Below are 25,891 nucleotides of genomic sequence, written 5' to 3'. Positions count from 1 at the left end.
GAGTCACTGGCCCGGAGTCACACAGCTGGCCAATGGCATGGAAGACACTACTCAGAAATTCGAAAGCACCTGTCACCCAGAGTCACCACCCAAAGTCGTGTGCTAACTTCCTGGTGCAGCCACCACCTGGGCCTGGTGTGGTTGCCTCTGGATTGTAAACTTCCCATCTGTGCCTCTGGCTGTGTGGGGACTTGAGACCCGTGGGGTCTGGTTGCTCTGCTTCTCCATGCTATGGGACTTTGCGCCTGCCACTCACCCTCTTGGGGCCTGGGTCACCCCATCTGGCTGCAGGGGCTAATTTCTTTCCTGTGATCTATCCGAGGGCTGTGAATGATAGTCGTGGCCGGGAATGCCTGTAAAACGTCCCCACAGTACACAGGCAGAGGAGGGTAATTACCGTGTCTCCAAGTCCCCTCTGTGCCTGGGACAGCCTTGACCTTTAATCCCAGCAATTACCTTGGGATGAAGGAACTGGAGCTGAGCTCTGCGGCGGGAAGCTGAGACCTGAGACTCGGGGAAGCAAAGTCGCTCCCTCAAGATCACAGGACTAGCAGGTGGGGAGGCAGGGATCTGAACTCGGTCTGTGTGTGCCCCAAAGTGAGCACCCCGACCCCTGATGAGAGACAGCCTCCTGGGCATGGCCCGAGGGGGGATCTCAGGGTTTCAGAGCTAATTCAAGGTGGGGATGCTCATGGGGGCAGGTCCCCAGGAGCTCAGCAGATGGGCCCAGGCAGGTGGGGCGGTGATGCCGTGAGTTCCTACCTGCCCTGGTCAAGCCTCCTCCCACTTTGCCCTTCAGGGGAATGAGGGAGGACCTCCTCCCCCATCATTCCTTGTCTCAAAGACAGAGGCGGCTCTTGTACCAGGAGGACCCGGAAAATAGGGAGGTCTCCTGGCCGTGCTGGGACCTGCTCTGCAGGTAACCCTGACTCTCGTCCTGGACCAGCCAACTCCAGCTCAGCCACCAGACAGAGATGCCCCCGGCAGAGGGAGGGAGGCAACGGTCACCCCTGCCCCGCTAGCCCCTCCCCTCTCCCGTCTTATCCTATCCCCTGGATCTTCAGAGCATTGTCATAATTAAATCTGACAACCATTCATTCTATCTGATATAAGGGCTTCCAAAGTCATGGTTTGAGGCAGGCAGGGGGTGGGAAGGGGACCTTGGGCTACAGCCGGGAGGCTGCCTCTATTCTTCATGCCCCGTATGACCTCGAGCAAATCCTCTGTCCTCCTGGGCCTCAGTTACCCCTCTGTGGATGGAGCAGATTGGCTTGGATCATTCCTAAGGGCCCTTTCAGCTCTGAAAGTCTCCGAATTGCTCAGGCAGAAGGCCCCAAGGTGCCCTCTGGGCTCTTTGCCAGCCATCCCTCCTCCCCAGTGGCCACAAGGCCCGGGAGCATAGGAATGCGGGGAGGCTCGAGTTCACTTCTGATGTGTGGTCGACTGGCAAGGACTGGACTGACCGCCATAAAACCTGTTCCTATTGGGTCTGGCCAATCCTGGAATAAATCCGGGATGCCTGTTTGCCCAACTGCAGAGAGAGCCCTCCCATGGTCCTTTTCCACCTTGTTGGGGGTGGGGGGGAGGTGGGGACTATGGACTTTGGAGTCAGATTGAGTTCAAATCCCGGATCTGTCCCCTCTGATGTGTGAGCTTGGGTGATTCACTTGGTCTTGGTTTGTACATCTGAAACGGCAGGTAATAATACCGAGCTCACTGCGGTGTTGTGCGGGCCGTGTAGGCCGTGTGTCAACCCCGGCTGAGCACTTGGCCTGGAAGGGCATGTCGCTGACCCCAGTGCCATCCCAGTCCCTGATGTCCCACAAATAAAGCTCCAGAATGGCAGGATGCCTCACCGAGCTGCCCAGAACCGTAATGCCACGTTCCACGCAGATGAGCAGGTGTGTCCGGGCGTGCTTTATGATGGTGATGCAGTGCTTTATGGTCTTTTCTCTTTCTCTTTCTCAAAATTTCTCTGGAAACTACAAAACTGGGCCACATGCCTCGGTAGCTGCTCTCCTGAGACTTCTGGGTTCTTCATCTGTAAGCCTTGCTTTCCAAACCACAGGAAACTGGAAACCCTAGGCTCTGGCCAGGGCATAGGGGGCAGGAGAGCAGCCTGGTTCCCATGGATCTCTCCCTAGAATCCAGCTGAAGGGCTCTAGCCACTGAGCAGAACTCACAAGAGATGGGGGCTGGCGGGTCAGCCTGAGATCTCTTAAATTAACTGCAGAACAAGAGCCCTAAAGCTCAGGGCTCCTGGTGGGTGCTCCAGGATTCTGAGGTAGCACCCAGGGACTAGATTGGGGTTGACTGACCAGACCCCAGGTCTGGCACAGCTCTGTTCCTAGGCCCAGTCCTGGAGCCACAGGCCGGGGAGTTTGCTACACTGGGCACATTTTGCGGTTGCCCCTGATTCAGAGACATGTGGTTTGGGGATGGGGCAGATGAAATTCCCTGCGAAGTGGTGATTTCTGGGAAGGGAGAACATGCTTGATCAGACTATACACTCCTGATTTTATTAAGCTGTCTCAAAGCTCGTCAACTGGCACTTTTTTTTCCTTTTCCCTAAAAATCAGCGTACTGTTCTCTGCTTTCCCTGGAGTCCTGGCCAGGGGATTTTCCAGTTAGCAGAGAAACTGTATCCAGCTTCCTCCTGCTTCACTGAGTGGAGGTTATATTGTCCCCTAGCCCCTTTTTATCTTGTTTTTGTTTGTTTGTTTTAAGATTTTATTTATTTACTCATGAGAGACACAGAGAGAAAGAGAGGCAGAGACACAGGCAGAGGGAGAAGCAGGCTCCGTGCAGGGAGCCCAATGTGGGACTTGATCTCAGGTCCCCAGGGTCATGCCCTGGGCCAAAGGCAGTGCTAAACCCGCTGAGCCACCCAGGGTGCCCTTATCTTGTTTTTAAATTATATTTGTCCATCTCTCCATCATTCATCCATCCATGTGTCCATCCATCCATCACCTATCCATCCATCTGTCCATCTATCATCCAATGGTCCATCGAACCATTTGTCCATTTATCTGTTATCCATCCATCTATCCAACCATTCATCTATCAAGCAATGGTCCACCCATCTATCCATTATCCAATGGGCCACCCATCATTCATGCATTTATGTGTCCGTCCACCCATCTATTCACGTGTCCATCCATCCAACCATCATCCATCATTCAACAATCTATCCATCCATCTATCTGTCCATCCACTCTTCCAACCGTATATCCATCCTTTTACCTACAGACTGTGCATTGAGTATCTACTCTGTTCTTGGCACTGTATCCTAGGGATAACAACTTTGTGCAAAACACAAAGTTCCCCTGGATGTGTGTGATCCTGCCCTCAGACAGGTTGTAGGATAGCAAGGGAGACAGACAATTTAAGAAGCAAAAGAATACTTTGTGCTCCAGCCTTATTGTCTCTGTTTATCAGTTTTCTTAGGTGCTGCATGGGATGATGGCAGTACCTGTTTCATGGGATTATTGTGAAGATTTGATGAGGTTATACGGGTAAAGTGTTGGCTCAGTGCCTGGCATGTAATAAATGCTCAATAAATGTTAGCTATGATGATAATGTTGACCAGGGTCACAAAGAAGATGATGATGATTAAGGTCACCTAAGCAGGGCCTGGCACTAACCAAGCAACCACATGTATGCTTGAGCTGTTCTGGGCAGGCCGGCTTTCTTAGCAGCCGCAGAAGGTAATAGGGGAAGGGTAATGAAGGACAGGCCCCATGCCAGCTTCTCAGGGTGGGGCATGGGTGCTGGCTGTGCCTTCTGGAGGCAGGAAATGTGGGTCTGAGGGCTCCCTGGGGGAGTCTGAGCCAAAAATAGCTGCCTGGCTGGTTTGCCCAGTTAGGAATTGGTAGTGAAGCTTCTCAGGGCAAAATAAGCCATGACACTAGCAACTGTAGTTTGCCTTTGCAGGGGCTGGGGTAGGCTGTCTGGAAGCTCCCAGAAGTGAAGGAAACCAGCAGAAGTAGGGATGCTCCCCTGTACTGGAGCTCTAGGCTGGGGGGGGGGGTGGTAGACAAAAGTGGTCATGCCCCTGGGGCTGATGGGGGCCAGGGCATATCAGTCTTACTTGTCACTATGCCTCCAGCTCCTGCAATGGTGACAGGCACATCTCAGGCACTTATTTGGGGGCACATCTGGGAGTATTTGTCCAATGCACACCGGGACTCCATTGGGATCATCTGATTTAACAATCATGCTGGCTTACCTGGAAGAAGCAGTGATTCTGGAACCAGAGAGAAGTGGGTCATAGCCTGACACCCCCACTTACCAGCTCTGGAGACCATGGATAAGACACTAACCCTGTCTGAGCCCAATTTCCCCATCTGCAAAATAGGAATTGCAATATTGGCATTGAGGGTTGTTGCATAGGTGGGAGATGGTGAAGGGCTTGGAATGCCCCCCGTAAGAAGCACCTGCTGTGGTCATCATCCATGCATCTGGGGTGACACTCAGAGTTGTGAGCCAGGACTGGTACAGCTTGAGTAGCTGCTGAACCCCACATTTGAAGTTTTGGGAAGGGGTGGTGAGATAGAGTTGGATAGACCTGGAATCCATTGCTTACTTGTGTGACCTTAGGTAAACTATTTACTTCCCAAGCTTCTGTTCCATCTGTCAGAAAGGGGATCTTTTTTTTTTTTTTTAATGTATTTAATTTAATTATTTGAAAGAGAAAGCCAGAGACAGAGCATGAGCAGAGGGGGAGAGGTAGAGGGAGAGGGAGAAGCAGACCCCCTGCTGAGCATGGAGCCAGACATGATGCTGGGCTCAATCCCAGAACCCTGGGATCATGACCTTAGTCGAAGGCAGATGCTTAACTGACTGAGCCACCCGGACGCCCCAGAAAGGGAATCGTGAGAGCAGCCATTCTACAGAGTACCTGCAAGAGTAAATGGGATCGTGCATGAAGAAGAGCACAGGGCCTGGCGTGTTGTATGTGCTCAGGAAAGGGGGGCCGTGGTCACCAAGGGAAGGGGCTCTGGTCCCTCCCTGATAGGCTGGGGCTCCCTTCCAACGTGGCCCACACCCACCGCAGCGTATCTCTGCTGACACATTGGGCAGGTCTCCGAAGGTGCTGATTTCCAGGAAAAAAACCTAAGGAAACCATTTGCCTTAACCTCTTGGGTTCCATGGGGGCAGGTCTCCAGTGATCATAACCGGGGGCAACGCGGTATGGGGGAAGGAACAGGGACCTAAGATTTAAATCCCAGCTTCTCCACTCTCCCACTGTGTGACCGTGGGCACGTCACCTCACTTCTCTGGGGTTTTTTTCTTTATTCATAAAATGACAAAGCTTGCAGGGTTTCCTGGAGGCCGAGCCCACAGCGGGCCTCTGTAATGGGGGTGATTTGTGCAGGCTCCTTGGAAGGCGAGGGAGTAGATGTTAATGAACGCTGGGGCTGGCCCAACAATCCAGTCTATAAACCTCCTGCCTGCAGCTTCTGGTGCGTTGCTAATGGGAGTTTATGTGAAGGACACAGTGGGATAAGGGCCCATTGTTCTGTGTGGGGACGGTTTTATGACTCTTAGAAAGCGTCTTTCATCTGGGAGACCGGGGAGCTTATGGAACCTCCCAGCCCTGGGCGGTGAAACTGGGGGACGCTGAAGGTTTCTGGGGCTGGTGCCAGGCTGCAGCCAGGGCCAGGCCCTCTTGCTGCAGCCGGGGCAGCTGGTGGGGGCTGAGGGCCCCCTTGGAGTGGCACTGCAGTGCCTCCCTGTCCCCAGGCCCACGGGACCTTCCCTCCTGCAGATCTTTCTGGCCTGGCCAGGTGTGCTTGGCGAGGCTGGAGGCTCCCTGTGTCCCCTTGGGGGTTCCCTCCCTGCTCCCCCTCCTCAGCAGCCAATTTTTATCCTTATGGATGAAGATCCTTCCAGAATGGGCCTTGGGCCCTGTGTGCTGTCAGCTGACCAGCAACTCTCATGCCCGGATGCCTGGCCTGGCACCCTGAGCCTTGGGTAGGGGCAGTAACCTGATGCCAGGAAGCTAAGACCTTGTCTCCTTGTCCTCTCTGGCTCCTTGGCCAGGCCCCAAGCAGAGAAATCCAACCTCCCCTGGCTCAGCAGATGGCCCCAGGCCTTCTGTCTGTTTATCCCTGTGGAGGCGACAGATGCCCCGAGGTATGGGTGAGGCTGGCTTCCTCCTGTAGACCAGGCTGGTGCACCGCGCCCGTGGGGTCTGGGCTGATGGGCAGAGGATATCTATGGGGGTCACCCTTGCCTCGGACGCCTCTGGCTGGGACTCCCCTCCTCCCCTTCTCTACTTTGGGTGGTACACGAAGGCTAGAGCAGGGCACTGGGGTATCTCGTGCCTGAAGTGGCCCCAGAATCCCCTTCCCCCCGCTGCAAGGCCCTGCCTGAATAGCAAACCCTCACTGACTTCTCTGCTTTCAAGGGGGACAAAATCCCTTCGGACAAATACAAGTGAGGGGGCTTTGTCAGAACCCAGGAGGCCACTCTGATGGACATTCTGGGCTTTGTGCCTCAGTTTCCTCATCTCAAAAATGAGGATAAAACTAGCTGCCTTTTTTAATTTAACTTTTTGTTTATTTATTTATTCAGAGAAAATGAGCAGGGGGAGGAGGAGAGGGAGAGGGAGGAAGAGAATCTCCAGCAGACTCCGTGCTGAGCAGGGAGCCCGACGTGGGGCTCAATCTCACCACCCTGAGATCATGGCCTGAGCTGAAATCAAGAGTCGGATGCTCAACTGACTGAGCCACCCAGGTGCCCCTGAAAGTACCTACTTTATAAGGTTGCTGTGAGGATAAAATGAGTAAGGTGTAAGGTAACACACTGAGCCTGCTGTAGAAAGTGCTATGCAAGCGTTTGCTCTTATTTTTATTGTGAACACCGTCCAGGGCTGTATGGTCTCTGCCTCACTATCTTTTACTCTACACTCCTGATTTTTTTATTTATTTATTTATTTTGTTTTTGGCTTTCCTATGACATTTCTGATCCCCCTGGAGCCTGGGTTTGAACATGGCTGTGGTTCCTTGCAGCATGAATGCTGGCTCTGGCCCTGCACAATTTTTCAGGGCTCAGCATCCATGCTCATTTGACTGACTCAGTCTCTCACCTCTCCCATTTCAAATTCCTGGGAGGAACGAGCTGAGTGGCCGGGCTTCAGTCAGATGTTCACCCTCTCACCCAATCAGTCGTGCTGGGCAGGAGAGCGCTGCCAGGACCCATGGGGGTGTAGGGAGGCACATCCTGGCATGTCTACCCCAGCCTCTTCGGAGGCTCTATCAGAGCAGCAGAAGAACTGTGAACAGTGGTTTGGGTTTTTTTCTCTTTTTTCTTTTTCCCTGCCAACTCACAGGGGCGTTCCCGGGGGTGTTTCTAGGTGATCAGGACAAGCTTTCAGAACTCCTGCAGCTGGCACTTGGATCCTGTCTGGCTCACAAATTATCGGCCCATTTACAATTTGAAATAGTTGTCAGTATTAAAAATCAAGGGATAGGGATGCCCGGGTGGCTCAGGGGTTGAGCATCTGCCTTTGGCCCAGGGCGTGATCCTGGAGTTCTGGGATCGAGTCCCACCTCGGGCTCCCTGCATGGAGCCTGCTTCTCCTTCTGCTGTGTCTCTGCCTCTCTCTCTCTCTGTGTCTCCCATGAATAAATAAAATCTTTAAAAAAAAAATCAAGGGATTTGATATACAAATCTGGACTTCTGGCTTCTCTTGGGGGAAAAAAAATAAAGAGAAAACTCTGGGGACACCAAGCATAGACACACAGCATCAATTAGAATTGGAATTGCCAGGGCAGCCCCGGTGGCGCAGTGGTTCAGCATTGCCTGCAGCCCAGGGTGTGATCCTGGAGACCCTGGATCGAGTCCCACGTCAGGTTCTCTGTATGATGCCTGCTTCTCCCTCTGCCTATGTCTCTGCCTCTATGAATATTTATTTATTCAATAAATATTTGAATATTTATTCAAATAAATAAATAAAAAATCTTAAAAAAAAAAAAGAATTGGAATTGCCCCTTCCACTGGGGGCATGTGCTTTCCAGGCACTCGGGGGTCCCCCCTTCACCCTGAGGTGTCTCCAGTCTTGAAGCTTAGTAACAGTTGTTGGGGCACGTCCAGTCTGCTTCTCCCATTGCCATTCCCTACCTGGCCCCCCCGGGGTGCTGGAATTTGCCACCTTACTCTATACTCCAGAAATGAGAATTGCACAAAGAAAAAGAATTACCTAGCTCTCCGAAACTTGGGAACACATGTATGAGCCCAGTTCTGTGCCAAACAGCCCACAAATCGGATCTCATTTATTCCACTCCAGGGCCATGAGGCAGGTATCAGTACTTTCACTCACTCCCACTCTACAGATGGTGAAACTGAGACCTTAAGAAGACACGATGTGCTAGAGATCGGCCCAGGCCATCTGGCTGTGGAAACAACTGTAAAGTGACAGACAGGCTGCGGGTACAGTGCATTTCATTTCCCTTGGAGGCATCTGAGAGGAAACTGCCGACTCGTCACTCCTTTGGGTATCTGCTGTGTATTTCCTACAGCCAAGGACATGCCCCTCCACCACCGTGATACACCGGCCACATCAGGAAATGCACACAACGCGTTCCCAGCATGTCATCCTCAGCCCCTGCTGAGTCTCACCAGCTGTCCCAGTAATGGCCTTTCCGCTGAAACGCTCCAGTTCAGAACAACACGTGGCATTTAGTGGTCCCGTCTCTGATTTCCTTCAGTCTGGAAAAGTTCCTTGGTCTTTCCTTGACTTTTGTGACCTGGGCATTTTGGGAGACGTTTAGAGGAACGTCCCTCAATTTGGGTTTGTGTGATGTTCGCTCAGCATTGTGTCGCGTCCTTCTCCAACCACGGAAGGACGCTCACGGTGTCCAAAAATCCCCCTGCTGGTCATGTTCCCAGTTTGACCACTTGGGTGATGAAGGATCTGCGAAGCTGCTCTTTTTCCATAAAAAAAAAAAGTTGTGAAGAAGTATTTTGTGGGGAAGTGCTTTGAGACAGGGTAAATAGCCATTCCTAGCCTTCCGTGTGCTCATTTGCTTAGTTACTTGTCACATCAGTATGGACTCTTGGTTTCCCATTATATTCAATGGGAGGTAAATCCTAATCATCACTTTTTTTTTTTTTCTAATGGTCCAACTGCCCTCGGTTTGGCGAGTGGGAGCCTCGGTGAGCTGGTTTCTTTGTCATTCTGTTATGCTCCTGTCACTTCTTGAGCAATTTATCAGTTTCGGGCCCCCCGCTATATTACTGGCTCAAATGTCCTTCCTCTGGGGATGAGCCATTTCACCAAGAAGCTCTGAATCCCTTGAGTGGAGAATGGTATTTAGGAACCACGATCTGGCTGCTGAGTGTGCTCATTGCTATTGGGTGTCCCTGCTCCCAGGCCTTCGTGGTCTACAGACCGAGGAGCTCACGCCAACGCTTCCCATTCCAGCCCAACACCACACAGGTCATTGGACTTTTCTTCCTTTCTGTATATGTAATTTGCTTCTCGAACAAGGAGAATCCCAACAGTTGAAGCTCTTGACCACTGCTATATTAGGCTGCCTCTCATTAATAAGAGTTGGTATCAAATAGCTTATTTATCTAATTTTGTCAGTGGGAAGTAAACTCTCTGCTAGGCTGTATTCACTTGATCCTTCAAAGTTCTGTGAAGATTGAAGAAGGCACGAGTAGGATTATTGTTCCTACTTTACGGGCAGTGGGACAGGGAGAAAGAGGTTGAGGACTACTTTCCAGAGATCTTAGGGTGGGAGAGCTCTGTATCACATTTGTGTCCAGCCCCCTGGACATGAGCATCCATCCGCTTCCTGTGGGTGTTTTGGGAGAACTTTGAGGACACATCCCCAAGACAAGGAGCTGCCCAGACTGATCTGTCCCTGACACTCAAGCCCCGTAAAGTGATAGCTCAGAGAAGTCAAGTTTCCTTCTTCACCTGAGTTCCCAGACCCCTTCTGCCTGTGGCTGTGCTTTTGACCTCAGCTTGATTCCCCACAAATGCAGGTCTTGGGTTGGGAAGGAACCTGGAAGGCTTGAAGAGGAGGTGGTTGCTCAGTGCATCCCAGCCCCTTTCAGGATGCCAGTCCTACCGAACAGGGGCAGGAGTCATGGGAAGGGAGTTTCATCTCGGTAAGGTAGATTGTATTTGCCTTTTTTCATAATCAAAGTGTAACCCAGGCTCTCTTCGATAATAGCCTGGTCATGATTGGTTTGATGGTGTAGTACATAAGGACTGGCCTCTTCCTGCACGCTCTCCATTCATACTTCCTGGGTGAGTGTGGTGTCTGGGCTTGGAAAGTCCGCTTTCCTATCTGCTCACTTCCTTTTTGACCTGCTATGGGGTTGGGCTGGTGGAAGAGGGGCCTGGGCTGGAAGGCAGAGGCAGGAGCCCTGGGTTCCCACCCTGATTTTGCTACCAACTTGCTAGGCAACCTTGGGCACGTCACTTAGCCTCTCTGGCCAGTGGCAAACACTACCCCTGTCCTCCCTGCTTCCCTCTTTCCCAGGTCAACGGTGGAGACAAGGCCAAAGGGAGTCCTAGTCCCATCCAGATGTATCATTAATGGATATGCTTATACAATAAATCCTGCACCCACCAGAATGTTCAGCGAGTGGGAAATTCTGGTTAATTGAATATTCTGGGACATGGAAATGTTCCCAGAAATTCTTTTTGTTCCTTTTGTGGCCGCTGAAAACCATTCACTGGTCTATTTAGCAAATATTTGTCTCGTGCCTGTGCTCTACCAGGCTCTGTCCCAGGTGGCGGGGCGGCACCGTGAATGAGACAGCAGAGTCCCAGCCTGCGAGGACTCACAGTCTGGGAGGAGACGTGCCCAAACGCAGTGGACCCTGGAACAGCACAGGGGTTAGGGACTCTGATCCCCTGTATGGCAGAAAATCTGCATACAACTTTTAAAAAAATATTTTATTTATTTATTTGAGAGACAGTGAGTGAGAGAAAGCAGGGGGAGGGAGAGGAAGAAGCAGGCTCCCGCTGAGCAGGGAGCCGGATGCAGGGCTCCATCCCAGGACCCTGGGGTCACGACCCAAGCAGAAGGCAGAAGGCTCAATGACTGGGCCATCCGGGCATCCCCTGCATCCGACTTTCGACTCCCCCAAAACAACTGCCAACAGCCTACCATTGACCAGGGAACAGTCATAGCGATGACATGAACAGTCAACGCATTTGGTACGTTTTATGCATTATATACTGCCTTCTTAAAATTACGGAGGCTAGAGAAAAGAAATATTTTTTTTTAAAGATTTTATGTATTTATTCATGAGATAGACAGAGACACAGGCAGAGAAGCAGGCTCCATGCAGGGAGCCGATGTGGGACTCGATTCTGGGTCTCCAGGATCACACCCTGGGCCGAAGGCAGGCACTAAACCACTGAGCCACCCAGGGATCCCCAAGAAAAGAAAATGTTAATGGAAAATCATAAGGAAAAGATATTTTTACAGAAAAAAATCATGTATAAGTAAATGTGCCCCATTCAAACCTGTGTTTCGCAAGAGTCAACTGTACACCACGGGACACGGTAGGATGGTTGCCCTGAGGGGACTGTAGGACGCTGTGGGAGGCCTGGAGTCCAGCCTGGGGCCCCTAGAGAAGAGATCCTTGACCGCGAGAAGGTGTTATTCGTTGAGAGCCTCAGACAGCTTTAGCCAGTGTGTCCAGGTGGGGGTCGGGGGGTGGGGGCGGTGGGGGTGGGGACGGGCGGTGGGAACAGCATGGGCAAAGCTTAGAACACGAAGCTGGGGAGGAGAGAGAAGGGGCGTGTGTGTTGGGAAGCGAGATGGTGGAGAGAGCAGGATGCAGAAAGGTGAGGGCTGCAGGTTCACTTACGCTCCAGTACGTGTTTCTTGATGCGGTTCTCTCTCCTAAAAGTAGAATGCAGAGGAAAAACCGAATGAAAACACTATTTCCCAGAGGAGGGGCCTCCAAGTTGAAGGGGGTGCCCCAGGGCTGGGGGGGGGGCGGGTAGCAAGCAGAGAAACACAGCTCTGTGTAAAGGGCCACCACTCCCTAGGGCTCGCGGGGTGTGGTCCCGGGGATGGGGGCGATCGAGGGCCTGGCATTATCAGATCTTCGGGTGTTCTGAGAAGCTAGCAATCTGTTTTTTTATGGGAAATCTCCCAGTTGTGAAATATTGGTGGCCAGCGACCAAAAACAAAACCACTGTGGGCAAAACACCACGCTTCTGCAGGCTCCGTTTGCTCTATGAGCTGGGGGGTTGCGACCCTGCGTCCAGAGGGGTCTATCTGATGAGGTTGAGGGTGTCCACTTAGAGTCTCTTAGGATCCTCTGATGTCGAGTGTGTCCCTCACTGGGGTGGGGGGAGTATAATAGGGCCCTAAGGTATGACCCCGGCCCTCAGGCCATCAAGCTGAAGACAGCTCGAGTTAGAATATGTGACCGGAGCTAACAAAACAACAGAAGCACTAACCAAAGCCCCAAGTGCCGTAGAGCTCAGAGGAGAGGCGGTCAGGGGACAGGGTCCACGTGGAGAGGTTTCCCCGGGGGATTCTGGGCCTTCTGATGGTTCCAGGAGGGAGGGTAAACCTTAGTGCAACCAGAGAGGGGGACGGCATTTCCAGGCTGGAGGATTTGGGGGTGGGGGCGGGGAGGGCTCAGGCCCAGGAAGCAAATAAGACAGAATAGGGGAGAGGTTGGAGCAGATCCTAAAGGCTGCAAATGCGGGTCCAGGAACTTGTACTTGGCTCTGGCTGCGCCAGCAGGACCCAAGCGTCTCAAGTCTGGCCCAAGGCTTTCTTTTTTTTTTTTTTTTTTTTAAGATTTTATTTATTTATTTATTCATGAAAGACACACAGAGAGAAAGGCAGTGACTAGGCAGAGGGAGAAGCAGGCTCCAGGGAGGGAGCCTGACGTGGGACTCGATCCCAAGACCGCGGATCACGCCCTGAGCCAGGGGCAGGTGCCCAACCGCTGATCTACCTAGGCATCCCTGGCCCAAGGCTTTTTTTTTTTTTTTTTTTTTGCCCAAGGCTTTTAATGCTATGTCACTCACTGGACACCTGAAGATGTTCTAGCTGCTTCGCTGGTGTAGGGAAGGAAAAAAATCTTTGCGCTGTTCTTCGAGCTCTAACACCAGGACTAAGAATTAAATTCACGTGAGGCAGATTAACAGGAGAAAAAAACCCCAAAGTTCTTTAAATTAAATTAATTTTTGAAAAATATTTTTTATTTATTTATTCATGAGAGGCAGAGACACAGGCAGAGGGAGAAGCAGGCTCCCTGTGGGGAGCCCCATGCAGGAACTCTGGGATCATGTCCTGAGCCCGAGGCAGATACTCAACCACTGAGCCACCCAGGCGTCCCTTTAAATTTTATTTTTTATTTTTCATTTTGTTTTATTTTTTAAAAAATATTTATTTATTTATTCATGAGAGACACACAGAGAGAGAAAGGCAGAGACACAAGCAGAGGGAGGAGCAGGCTCCACGCAGGAAGCCCGAAGTGGGACTCGATCCCGAGACTCCAGGATCAGGCCCTGGGCTGAAGGCAGTGGTGCTAAATCGCTGAGCCACCTGGGCTGCCCTATTTTTTTTTATTATTTTATTTTATTATTTTATTTTATTTTATTATTTATTTTATTTTATTATTTATTTTATTAATTTAATTTAATTTAATTTAAATTTTTAAAGAAATCTCTGTACCCAATGTGGGGTTTGAACTTATGTTCCTGACATCAACAGTCGGGGCCCTACCTACTGAGCCAGCCAGGTGCCCCAAAACTAAAGTTTTATTACGTGCCCATAGAGGCCCAGTCATGAAACTGAGACCTAAAGAAATGACCAATGCAGGCACTTTTTATACTTTCAGGTAAAGGAACAAAAAACAAAACAAAACAAACAAGCAAAACCCCCCAACCAAACCCAACCACCCCAAAACAATAAAAACTGTGAAGAATGGACTGGATAAAGAAAACTTGATTTGGGAGGGCTTCCATTAGTAAGCAATTCTAAACAGAAATTGGGATGCGGTAATACAAATTGGTAAAAAAAAATAAGTTTGTAAAAAAATAAAATTAGTAACAAGGATTGTTTATACAACCTTCTTAGCTCTCCATTTTTGGTCTCTGGTAAGAGTCATGTCTCTTTACCTGCCATATAGGGAGGGCACCTTTTCATATGGGAGATTTATTTCCTGCTTTCAAGGGGACCGAGAAGGGTCTGAGCCTCTTTCTTAAACAGGTTCTCCTTATAAGTAAATTATTTAAAATAATCAACATGGGGCACCTGGGTGGCTCCGTGGTTGAGCACCTGCCTTCAGCTCAGGGCATGATCCTGGGGTCCTGGGTTCGAGTCCCGCATCGGGCTCCCCGCAGGGAGCCTGCTTCTCCCTCTGCCTGTGTCTCTGCCCCTTTCTCTCTGTGCCTCTCATGAATAAATAAATAAAATCTTGAAAAACAAATAATCAATATGCCTAAGTAGCACATTTCGGGTTGGCCTGCCCTGAGCGCACTCCAGAAAACGTTCCCGTCTGCTGTCACGGCTGCTAGTTTTCTCACGCCTGGAGTGGGAGATCCAGCGGGGCGAGGGCACGCCCGTTTTGTTCACCGACGTCTCGGGAGTGCCTCGAATGGAGCATAGTAAGTGCTCAACCAAGATTCACCAGCTGCTCACTATGAGCCTAGTGTTACCCCAGGCCCGGGCCGCGGACGCTCTATGAACCACTCTTCGGACGGGCTCTATGGGGCTTATGTCCTTGTGTGGAGGAGACAGACAATTAACAAACACATCCACGAATAAGATGATTTCAGAGAGCGGGGGCCTGAGCGTGGTTTGTGTCACTGCACTGTAGTGGCCTGTTTATTGCTGCGACCTCCTAGGCCGGGAGCGCCGAGGGGGGCAGGACTGGGGGCCGCCCCGCTCCTTGTCTCATTCCTAACCCCTAACTAAGCTGGTGCCTGGCAGAGGAAGAGGGAGCAACGCGACACAGTGTGTTTGCTGGCGCTGTCGCAGGAGGCGAGGCTGACAAAGGTCCCAGTGTACACACACCTGTGCCCTCTGGAGGCTGCAGGGCTCCTCATTACCAGCCGGGGAGCCGGGGAGCCGGGGAGCCGGCGCTGATAAGCCCGAGTGTGTGCCCTTCTGGTGGCAAATAGAGAGGTTGCAGGGCGCTGTTTAGTAACAACAGGCATGATCTTAATTAGCGACTGATAACTACGATTAATCGCATCGTATCCGGAGGCCCCGCTTTGGGATTCTGGGAGGGAGTGACTCGCTTGCCTTTGCGGGCTCTGGGAAGGGAGGGGGAGGGTGGATGGGATGAGGGTGTGTGGGTGGGGGGGTGGGGGGCGCTGGGATCTCGGGTGCTCCGCTTCCTTGCTGGGCGAGCCTCGGCCCCAGCAGTCACTCCCAGCTCGGGGAGCCTCAGTGTTCTCATCAGGAAGGTGGGGCTACACGGCTGGGGGCGTGACCTCAAGGTCTCCCCGCCCCCAAGGGGGTCACAGGAGCCTCGGACAGGGGCTGGGGGCCCCCCTCTCCCCGCCCCGGGGAAGGGCTCGGCCTCCCGCGGGCGCCCTGGCGGCGCAGTCCTGGAGGGGTCGGCGGGGGGGGGGGGGGGAGCAGCGAGGGCGGGGGCGGGAGGGCGCGCGGCCCCGCCCCCCGGGCCTCGGTTTCCCCTCCTGCGCCGCGCGCGCGGCCCGGCCGCCAGGGGTTAAGCGGTGACTTCAGCCGCGGGAGCGGAGACCGGGCGGGCGGGGGCGGCGCCGCGAGGCGCTGAGCGCGGCGGCGGGACCAGGCCGCTCGGAGGCGGCGGCGGGCGCTCTCCCGGCGGGGCCGCGACCTCGCGGGGCGGCGGGGGCGGGGGCCGGGGCCGGGGCCGGGGCCGGGGCTGGGGCTGGGGCTGGGGCCGCCCGGCCCTCCCTGGGCGCCCGGGCCGCCGGGGCAGCAGGGGCGCGGAGCGGCCGCCGGCGCCGTGTGAGCTGCGCGGACAACAAAGGCGCGGCCGGAGCCGGTGAGTCGGGCCGCGCGGCGCGGGAGGCCGGGGGGCGCACTGCGCAAGGCGGCCGTGCGGGGCTCGGAGGCGCCGGGGCCCCGCGGCGCGTCCCTGGCAGCGGGGCGTGTGTGTGTGTGTGTGTGTGTGTGTGTGTGTGTGTGTGTCCGGGCCCCTCCCCGCCGCCCCGGTGCGGCTGCGGGTGGGCCAGGCGGGCCCGGGGTGCGTGTGGGTCCCTTCGACCCGGAGCCTGCGCGCCGGGGCCGGGACGGGAGTGTGAGAGGCCCCCAGCCTGGGCTGCCCTGCGTGTGCGCGTGCGAGTGTGACTCTGTCCCCCACCAGCAGGCTCCCTCCCTCCCTCCCTCCTTCCCGGGGACTCCTGTGTCCTCTTTGTGCAGCAGCCTGAGAGGCAGAGCCGGAGGGAGGGACAGGCCGTTCCAGGGCCTTCAGGTCCTGCTGCACCCTGGGGGTCCCTGGGGTTCCACGGAGTCCGGGGACGCTCCCGTCACCTCTCTTCTGGGCTGGCCTCTCCCGCCCTGGACCTCAGCCCAGAGGTGGAACAGGGTCACCCTCACAAAGGAGCGGGCGTGGGAGGAGAGGATGCCCCGTCAGCCGGAAGGCCGCGGCCAGCGGGTCGAGGTCAGGCCTGCACACCCCTGAGGCAGGGTAGTGAGGCCGGGGTGGGCCGGGCTGAGGATGGAGGTGAGCCTCCTGGCCCCCAGGGGTGGCCCCCCACGGGGAGCCCCCAGGCCTAAGGTAGAGTGTGGGGATGCTATCTCGTCTCTCTCCTGGGGCAGGGGTCGGGAATCTTCCTTCCTTTGGCTTCCTTAGCCTGAGGACCCTGTCTTGGGCCACAGCAGGAGGTGGCCAGGGGTGGCCGTTCTTCCCACTGGCCCTGGAGCTGAGACGTCACCTCAGAGTCCTTGGCCTTCCCAGAGGGATTCAACTGGGGGAAGGCATGCCCTGCCTGCCTGGGGCCCCATCTGTTCCCCCGCGGATGCTGGGGCGAGAGGACAGGCTGTGTGGGCTCATTAAAATGCTCAGCCCTTGCCTGCAGGCCCTGCCCGGATGGCCATCAGCTGCGGCATCCACCCACCCGTCCCTCCATCTGTCCAGCGTGACACCACCACAGTGTCCGGGCCTCAGGCGCACAGACTAGAAAGGGAGCTACAGCCTGGAGATCTCCAGGGGTGATCGTGGGGCGGGGCTAGCCCTCCCCTTCCTCAGGGTCTCAGGGTGATGCTCAGAGCCCTCCTGGTGCCCATGACCCCCGCTTTGTGCCCGTGTCTCTCACTCTGCTCCATCCTCACGCTTACCTTCCTGAGGTCCCCTGCCCCTCCTTCTTCCCCACCCCCATCCCCCCCTTCCTTCCTTCCAGTAAGTTGGCCTCATCCTTCACCTCTTCATTCCTCATTCAGGAGCCTCTTCTTTGGTCAGCCAGGCTGGCTCAAGAATTCTGGTTCCTGGGGCGCCTGGCTGGCTCAGTCGGCAAAGCCTGTGACTCTTGATCTCAGGGTCATGAGTTCAAGCCCCACATTGGGCGTGGAGGCTACTTAAAAAAAAAAAAAAGAAGGAATTATCATTCATGATGCTCTTAGAACCCTCATGTCAGTGGGGATGGTTTGTTTATACCCCCACCCCCCCCAGAGGGCTGCATGCCTTCAGGAGCAGGGACTGTGCTTGTCCTTGATCGCCAGCCTAGTACAGGGCCTGACACACAGTAGGACCCAATAGATCACTGCCAGTTGAGTGGATATGGGTGTCTAATGGTTCCTAAATATTGCTGTTTCAGGTTTTCTCTTGGGAAGAGTCTAGGGAGGAGGGAAAGCTAGTGAGCTCCTTGGGGCCTGGGTACCAGGTTAGTGTAAGGGGGAGGCCTCCTGTTCATTAGACAAACTCTAAATTATTTGACAGATATTTTATATTTGGTAAATGCCAGATGCTGGGCCAGCTCCTTCACCACTGCACTCAGCGGAAAGACTATAATCTTCTTAGATCAAGTTTGAAAAGGTAAAGGAGGTGAGAGTTATATACGTGTATAACATAAACACATGCCACATAAAAATATATGTGTCCCACGTAAGCGTGATGACGGTATATTGTTCTTTCACATCCACTCTCTGTTTCTACGACAGCCCTGATAATTATTGGGCAGGGAAGATGGGTTTGTACCCATTTCACAGATGGCACTTAAGTGACTGCCTCAGGTCAGTGAGTGGAGCACTCAAGCCTCCGTCTCCCTGAATGCCCAGTCCTTCTTTCTTCTGCGCGCTTGTCCTCAGTGCCCTTGTATTCTCGTCACTGGGCTTGACAGGGGCGAGTAAGCCCCTGTCCTTACCCTCAAAGGGTCTGAAGACCAGAAACGAGAATCAGAGTCATCAGTAGGGCGGCAGAGTGGGCCAGCGTTCTCTTTCCATCCCACTGTGCCTCCTGGGCCCCAGCCCAGCTTCTTTGCCTCGGGGGAGGGCCTCAGAGCCACCACCTTCCTTTGGGGTCCTGTTCCCCAGAGTGACCTATCCTTGCAGAGCCGGTGCAGGGCGCTGAGCACCAGTGTCAGCCAGTTTGTACTGAAGCACGAGAGCTGATGGCTAAAATTTAGGAATTTTGCGAGCCGCCCATTAAACGCAGCCGTTATAAAAACTGGTAATAAATAAATTTATAATTAAATTATATTAAAAACGAGGGTAATAAATAGTCAAAATATGGTACCTCCGTTGTTTTGCTTTTTGTTTCCTTCTCCAATAAACGATAGCGTTTTGCTCTTTAAAAAAAAAATATGGTACCTCCTAGTTATTTCACGTATTTTACCATCACCTGTGTGTTTGTGGCTGTGTCTTTTGTACGTTTGTATATCATACGCACATTACACACGAGTATGTGTCTACGTATGTACGTACCTGCATTTACGTATGCACCGTGCACACGGGTGTGCTCCTGCACATGCCTTTCCATCTGTGTTCACTGATGTCACCTTAGTAGCTTGAAACTGGCCACAGGGAGACTATTTATACCACAGGAATCGGTGTCCTGCAAGTCTGAGGTTTTTTCCTCTGCCAGAGAGCCAATTGTTAAACATTTTCCAGCAGGCCACGGGGATCTAGCAGTGAGCAGCTGGGGCACAGCCTTTCCCTGGGGCCTGCATTCTGGTGTGACACCTCCCTAGGGTGAGTTTAGGGTCCTCATGGTACAGGGTGAGAGGGGCAGCTGCTGGGCTGGGCCAGCCCTGGTCGGAGGGATCATAGGGATCGTAATTTGCCTTCCAGTGAGCTCTCCACTCCGGAAACTGAGTTGTTGTATTACAGTGTGTCGCGAGAGGGGAGACGGGATGAGGGTAGGATTCAGTTAATTGAGGGCCTGCTTTGCCATTGATTGAATAATTACACTTCAGGGTGACCCAGGCATTTGGGAGGCAAAGTGGCAGTGGTGCCCGGGGACCATGGACAGGTCAAATGGCTCGGGGCTGGTGAAGGTGTCATGTCCAGGGCACGGGTGGCTAGAGCTGTCTGGGTCTGGCGTAGACACCAGTAGGCGTGACCCATCCGTATGGGTTCACCCACAGCGTGAGAGAGAGAGAGTCAGACTGTTGAAGGGACAGGCTGCGGCTCTTGTACGATCTCAGAGCTCTGGATGGGAGATGGATACGGACTGTGGAGGTGTGTGCGCGCCTAGCGGGGGAATGGGGTGGGGAGAGGGGAAGGGTCTGGATAGCAGGAACAGCACGTGCAAAGGCTCAGAGGTGCAGGCTGCTGGGAGGTGAGCCGGGGTCAGGCGTCAGGTGAACCCGAAGTGTGCAGGGTGGTGGCAGAGCACGGGAAGGGGGGGAGCCCAGAGTCACAGAGCCCTGCGTCACCTGGGAACTGGCAAGGGCGCCCCGCCACACCTGCCAGGGGCGTCGTGCTCGGTGGACTGGAGCTGTGGGTGTCTCGGTAGCTCCTCGCTATCCTCGGAGCTTGCTGCTGCTCCAGCCTGGTATCTGTGGCTCGTGGAGCCTTCAGGAAGGTTTTCGTTTTGATACCAGGCGAAACAAAACGGGATGGAGAAGGTGAGTGTGCTGCTCATTCCCCACCCTCCATCATACCAGAAAAGCCAAAGATAAAAGTAACCGATCTTTCCAGAATCTCTGGTTGCCTCTGCTGCTTCTACCCTTTAGATAGAAGTTAATGGAGAGTTTATTTGTTTAAAGACCACTCATGTTTATGCCTAAACGTGCCGGACATCCGTTCCTTTAATTCCCATACCGATGCTGCTGGTGGGTGCTTTTATCCCACCTTACAGATGAGGAAACTGAGTCTTAGAGAGGTGGCTTGACTTTCCCAAGGCCACGGTGTCTTAAGTGACAGGATCGGAGCAGGTAGGCTGTGAGGTCAATGGATTTCCTCCTCTGTCCTGTTTTCTTCTTCCCTTTGAGGAGGGCGGGGAGGGAATGCACCGCAGGTCTGCAATCCCAACACACTTTACTGCTCTTTGTTTGAAGTTACTGCGTGTTTTTTTTAACCCCGGCAGTTGGGTTCATCACCCTGTGGCTTCAGTGCAGGGCTTAGAACAGAATCGGGGCCTGGTGTCCGGAAGGAGCAAATAATAAAGGCTTGTATTTACGGAGGGAGCTGGTGGAGGGAGCTGGTGCGGATGGCTCAGAGGGATGGAGAGCCAGGCCTGGGGCTCCAGGAGCTTGTGGTGTCCTCAGCCAGGGGTGGGGGCTGTACCATCAACTCCGCTGGCTCCCAGCTCACAACCCCCCCCGCCCCTGTCCAGGCCCTGGCCTGGCCCTACCTTGAGGTCTCTGGGCAGCGGGGCCCACCTGCTGCGGGAAATAGGGACGCGGAGCTGACCACCTGGCCTGAAGCATGGGTTGTGCCCACCTCTAGGGTAAGCCTGGCACTGAGCACCCCCACCCCGGGTTTTATCTTCCCACGGACCTTTCTGTCGAGAGGGTGGTCTTGACCCAGGCCCACCTCCCGCTTCTTTGCAGGTACATGCCTGTTCCGGGCAGGGCAGGTGGTAGGGGTGGCCCCTCCCCAGGTCGTTGTGTGGGACGCTGTGGGGCGGCAGGTCTGGGTCTGGCCGCCGCCTCCTCCTCCTCCTCCTCCCCCTCCTCCTCCTCCTCCTCCTGGAGAGCCCAGCCTCCCCCTCCCGTGGTGTCCCCCTGGCAGTGGCTGCCTGATTGGTATGCATCCCGCAACTCCAGCCATTAGCACACAAGGCGGGGACCAGCTCCCGATACTTCCCTCTCTTCATTGTTTGAAGTGGGCAGGCTTGGAAGCCGCTTTAAAAATGCGGGCTTTTTATTCAATTTCCCAAGAAAAACAATGGTTTAAATTAAATAGAGGAGTAACAGTCTCTGGAAATTGAAGAAAAAGGATTCCTGAACCCAGACACTACCCAGAACCTTTGAATTTCTTTTAAAGCATGGGTTTATTTTACGTTAAGTTATGCATGCCTCGCATGACCAGCGAGGAGAACTTGGGAAACACAGAAGGGAATTAGGGTCACCCTTTGCTCCACCACCCAGAGACACCCTGTCTCTGCACCGCGGCGCACACCGCTCATTTCTCCGGGGACTGGTTTGCTCATTCGGAAAGCCCTGGGTTTTCAGAGGTCGGCCCGTGTTGGGCATGGGGTGTAGACGGGGTGTAGACGGGACCCTGCTCCTGCCATGCCTCCTTCTGTGCCAGATCTCGGACAGCTCACCTGGCCCCTCTCTGTTCCAACCTCCTCATCTGTGAGATGGGCCGACCTGGCAGCTGTGGCCCAGGGTGGGAGGACCCAATGAGAGGGTGCAGGCAGGCCGCTGGGGACAGCGCCTGGCCCCCGGGAGCTCAGCCTCTTTGGCTGTTGTTTCCATGGTGACCAGGCGGTAGCCTTGCCCTCTTCTGGCCTTTCACAGCAGGGAGGAGACCCAGGGAGGAGACCCAGGGAGGAGACCCGTCCCCAACAGATCCAACAAATGAATGAAGTAACTGCACGTCCTGTTCTGTCGGTTAAGTCCAAGGCAGCAAGCTCATGTGATGTGATGGGAATCACTGGGGGATTGCGTTGGTGGTGGAGGGGGTGTGCCTGGGGGGAAGTCGTGCAAGATTGTTAGGGGGGGCGGTGGGCCTCTCTGAAGAGACACCTTTAAGCTGAGACTGAATGACAAAGAACCGAGGGAGCAGTATTGTAGGCAGGGACACAGCCGATGCAAAGGGCCTGAGGCCAGGATGATCCAGGCCTGTTTGAGCAGCACAGAGCCCAGAGCCTGCAGTGGGCACGGGGGCGAGGGCAGTGTTGGAAGGCAAGCAGGCAGGGCGGTTACTCTAGGTGCCACGGGAAGCCACTGGAAATTTGTGTTCTTCGTTTCACACAGATCCCTTTATTAATAGGATGCAAATCCAAGACTCCAGCTGTTAGCAACTCTGGTAGGAAATTTGCCTTTTTTCCAGTAATTTAGCAAAAAATGATGTACTGAGTGCCTATTATGTGGAAGCACATGAGTAGGTGCTGTGAGCCGAGGGATAGTCACAAAGAGGAGCAAGATGAAGCCTGGCTTGCAGGTATCCTGTGGGGCCTGCATTCCATCTCGCTGACCCACCACGATCAGGCTCTGATTTGGGCAGGGTGCTCTGGCTGGAGGGGGGAGCCGGACGCATGGGTGGAATAAGAGGAGTGGAGTGTGTTCTAGAATCTTCTTTTTTTTTTAAAAAAAAAGACTTTATTTATTTATTCATGAGACAGAGAGAGAGAGAGAGAGAGAGAGAGGCAGAGACACAGGCAGAGGGAGAAGCAGGCTCCATGCAGGGAGCCCGATGTGGGACTTGATGATCCCGGGTCTCCAGGATCAGGCCCTGGGTGGAAGGTGGCCCGGAAGGCCCTGAGCCACCCGGGCTGTCCTGGCCTAGAATCTTCTTTTGAGTATGTAGGTTGGTGCTGTGGTCAAGAATAAGATGGTTAAGAGAGGGTGGGGAGCGCGGGGTTTTGAGGAAGCCAGAATCCAGTCGAGGACAGGTACAGGTGCACGTGAAGAGTGCTTCGCAGTCCGAGTGCCCGCCCCCCCCAGATGCAGTGGGGGTGCCATTAGCACCTAGTGGAGGCAGGTGGGACCACCCGAGGGGAGGTGTGGAGACATATCTGGTGTGTGCATGGCAGGGAACCAGGAGGGGAGCCGAGAAGGGGAGCCGGGAGGAGAAGGGACAGTGGGGTGTCTGGGAAGCCGGCGTGGGTGACACTTTCAGAAAAGAGCCGATGGTCAACGGGGCTACGGGCCCCCGGGATCCACATGGAACGAGACAGAAAGTGGCCACTGGGTTTAGCACCAGGGAGGCAGCGCAGGTCTTCTGTAAGTGCAGCTCCAGGGGACATGGGCAGATTCACAAGTGACAGACAAGGTGACAGCGCGTGTGGATAGTGTTTGGAGCGCCGGCGGGATGAAGGGGAGTCGGGAAAAGCATCTCATCGGAGAGAAGGGTGGACCCGGGGCAATAGTTTGTGCTGCTGGCCAGGATGGCTCCCGGGGGTCAGAGGGGACGAGACACAGGGACAGCTAGGGGTGCCAGCCCTGTGGGCTCACGAGAGGGTGGTACTGGTGTGATGGTGGGGGGTGGCCGGGGGCGCCAGCAGGAACGCTTCTCGGGAGATGGGAGACGATGGGGTAGGTGTGAGTCTGGGGACAGTCCCATCTGATGGCCTCATGCTTCTCAATGAAACCTGGACCTGGGGGGTTGGGGTGCACAAGACTGCCTGCCCCGGGGGGTGTCATTGGGAGCCACGACAGGACAGGCTGAGGTTGCTGGGCCCCAGGAGGAGGGATGCAGGTGCTCCGCAGCTGGCCTTCGTGTAGAGGAGGCGATGGGACAGGAGCAGAGGGCTCGGGGTCTGAGGTGGCACAGCCGGGCCCGAGTCCTCACTGCCCCGCTCTGGGGACCTCACACTCACCAGGGCTCTGGGCTGCGGGGGCTGGGGCTGGTGCCGGTGGAAGTGGGGAGAACCGGAGCCAGCAGGAGAGGAGCACCGAAGCCAGTGGGAGTGGGGAGCATCAGAGCCATCAGAGTGGGGAGTGTTGGAGCCGATCTGAGTGGGGAGCACCCGAGCTGGTGGGAGGGGGGAGCACCGGAGCCGGCCAGAGGGGAGAGCACTGGAGCACATGGGAGGGGGGAGCAGTGGAGCTGGTAGGAGTGGGGAGCATCGGGCCGGTCAGTATGGGGAGCATTAGAGCACGTGGGGGTGGGGAGCACTGGGGCTGGTTGGGACTGTGGTGCGGGAGGAACTCGGCCCCTGCAGCAGAAGCTCCCAAGGCTGACCGTCAGCCCCTGCCCCAGTCAGGTTCACCTCCCGGGTTCCCCCGGGGCACGGGCAAGGCAGCCCTCTCTACCTGCCAGGCCCAGAACTGGACACTCCGGAGGAGGAGCGCGCTGAGCCCTGGCCCCGAGTGCGGTGCAGGGGCTACCCTCACATCGCGGAGGGAGAGAGGCCCGAGAGGTGGGGTGCCACGCCGGCAGGGTGCGGGGTGCCGGTCGGAGCCCGGGCCGCCGACCCCTCGGGCTGCATTCCCATTTGGCAGAGGAGGCCTCCAGGGCGCGGAGGAGACCTCGTGTTCTCACCTGCCTGCCCTCGTGTTCCTCCTCACACATCTTTATGGAGCACCTCCTGGGCTACGTGAGTAAAACGTGGTCACCCTCCTCCTGGTGGGAGGCACAGGTAACAGGGAACGACGGCAGGTCTCGTGCCTACCAGGTGTGGGGGCTCCGAGGGCTATGCCGGGGAGCGTCTGGGCCAAGCAGCCAGGGAGGGGAAGCTTCCAGGCGATGGAGGCTGGGGATGAGCATATAGGAGGGTCCCGTCCTGACGGGAGGGAGCTCTGGAAGTTGCCTGGGCTGCTCTGTGTATCTCATTAGGCGGTTCCCTTTATCTTGAGCACCCAGGGAGCCAGTCAAGTGTTTCAGGCTTGGGAGGGACCCGACCAGAACTTTTTGTTCTGGGTGGAGACTGGGCTGGAAGGGACAGGAGACATCAGGGAGGCCTTAGGAGGCCGTTACAGGCCCTCTGATTCCTAGATCATTCTGTGAACCCTGCGTTTCTTTTTTTTTTTTTTTTTTATTAAGATTTTGTTTATTTATTAATGAGAGACACAGAGAGAGAGAGAGAGAGGCAGAGACACAGGCAGAGGGAGAAGGAGGCTCCATGCAGGGAGCCCGACGTGGGACTCGATCCTGGGTCTCTAGGATCATGCCCTGGGCCGAAGGCAGCACCAAACCACTGAGCCACCCAGGCTGCCCTGTTTCTTTCTTTCAAAAAAAGATTTTATTTTTAAGTAACCTCTGCACCCACCATGGGACTTAAACTCAGGACCCCGAGATCGGGAGTCGCACACTGCACTGACTGAGCCCGCCGGGTGCCCCAACCCTGCTGCTCCTTTAGTGCTCCCCAAACTTTGCTCATTTCTCTTTCCTGAGAAGGTTCCAGAGGCTCAGGGAGGTTGAGCAACTTGCCTGAGGTCACCGCATAACAGGGCATCCAGGCTGGGGGCCTGGTCCCTTGAGTGAAACAACCGGAGTCTCCGGGGGGTTGGGGGGAAGCAGGCGGCCAGTAACATCCGGGAGGGGTTCTCTGGAGGCTCCGGCTCTGTGTCACCATCCACACATTCCCTTGTGCCTTCGGATCTTGCCCTTTTGCAGTCTCAGAGAATGGGCGGTGCCTCTGGGAGGGAGGAGCTGGCTTGTTGCTGGGAACTGGGAGTTGGCCTTCGGAGTCAGAGCCCCATGGGCTGCCTTAGCAGTTTCTGGGGACTGGCGTCTTCCCCAGTAAGTGACTGGAAAACCCTCTGGGGCCGGGCCAGGTCATGCGCAGCCAGCGAGGGAGGTGGTCCCTCCGGGGGTGGGGGGGGAGCTGTGGTTTACAGCTGCAGGCAGAGGCCTCATCCTTGGGGGCGCCCCGGGAGAGATGGGGAGCCGTTAGCAGG

General features: G+C 54.9%; 1 protein-coding gene across 8 annotated transcripts in view; it reads left to right on the top strand.

The window, feature by feature from the left end:
- The window catches only part of ARHGEF10L (Rho guanine nucleotide exchange factor 10 like), a 158,631-nt gene that overhangs the window by 2,310 nt on the left and 130,430 nt on the right, over positions 1–25,891 (top strand). For 6 of the 8 annotated variants that reach the window (XM_041765243.1, XM_041765236.1, XM_041765241.1 and 3 more), the window contains exon 1: positions 15,820–15,981. The exons of the other annotated variants lie outside the window; for them this stretch is intronic. The gene's annotated coding sequence lies outside the window, so the exon portion shown is untranslated. Of the gene's footprint in view, positions 1–15,819; positions 15,982–25,891 lie in introns of those variants that run through there. 8 annotated transcript variants of the gene reach the window in all.

This window comes from Vulpes lagopus, chromosome 8, assembly GCF_018345385.1.
Source record: "Vulpes lagopus strain Blue_001 chromosome 8, ASM1834538v1, whole genome shotgun sequence".
Taxonomy (NCBI): domain Eukaryota; kingdom Metazoa; phylum Chordata; class Mammalia; order Carnivora; family Canidae; genus Vulpes; species Vulpes lagopus.
This window is presented reverse-complemented; position numbering and strand designations above follow the sequence as displayed.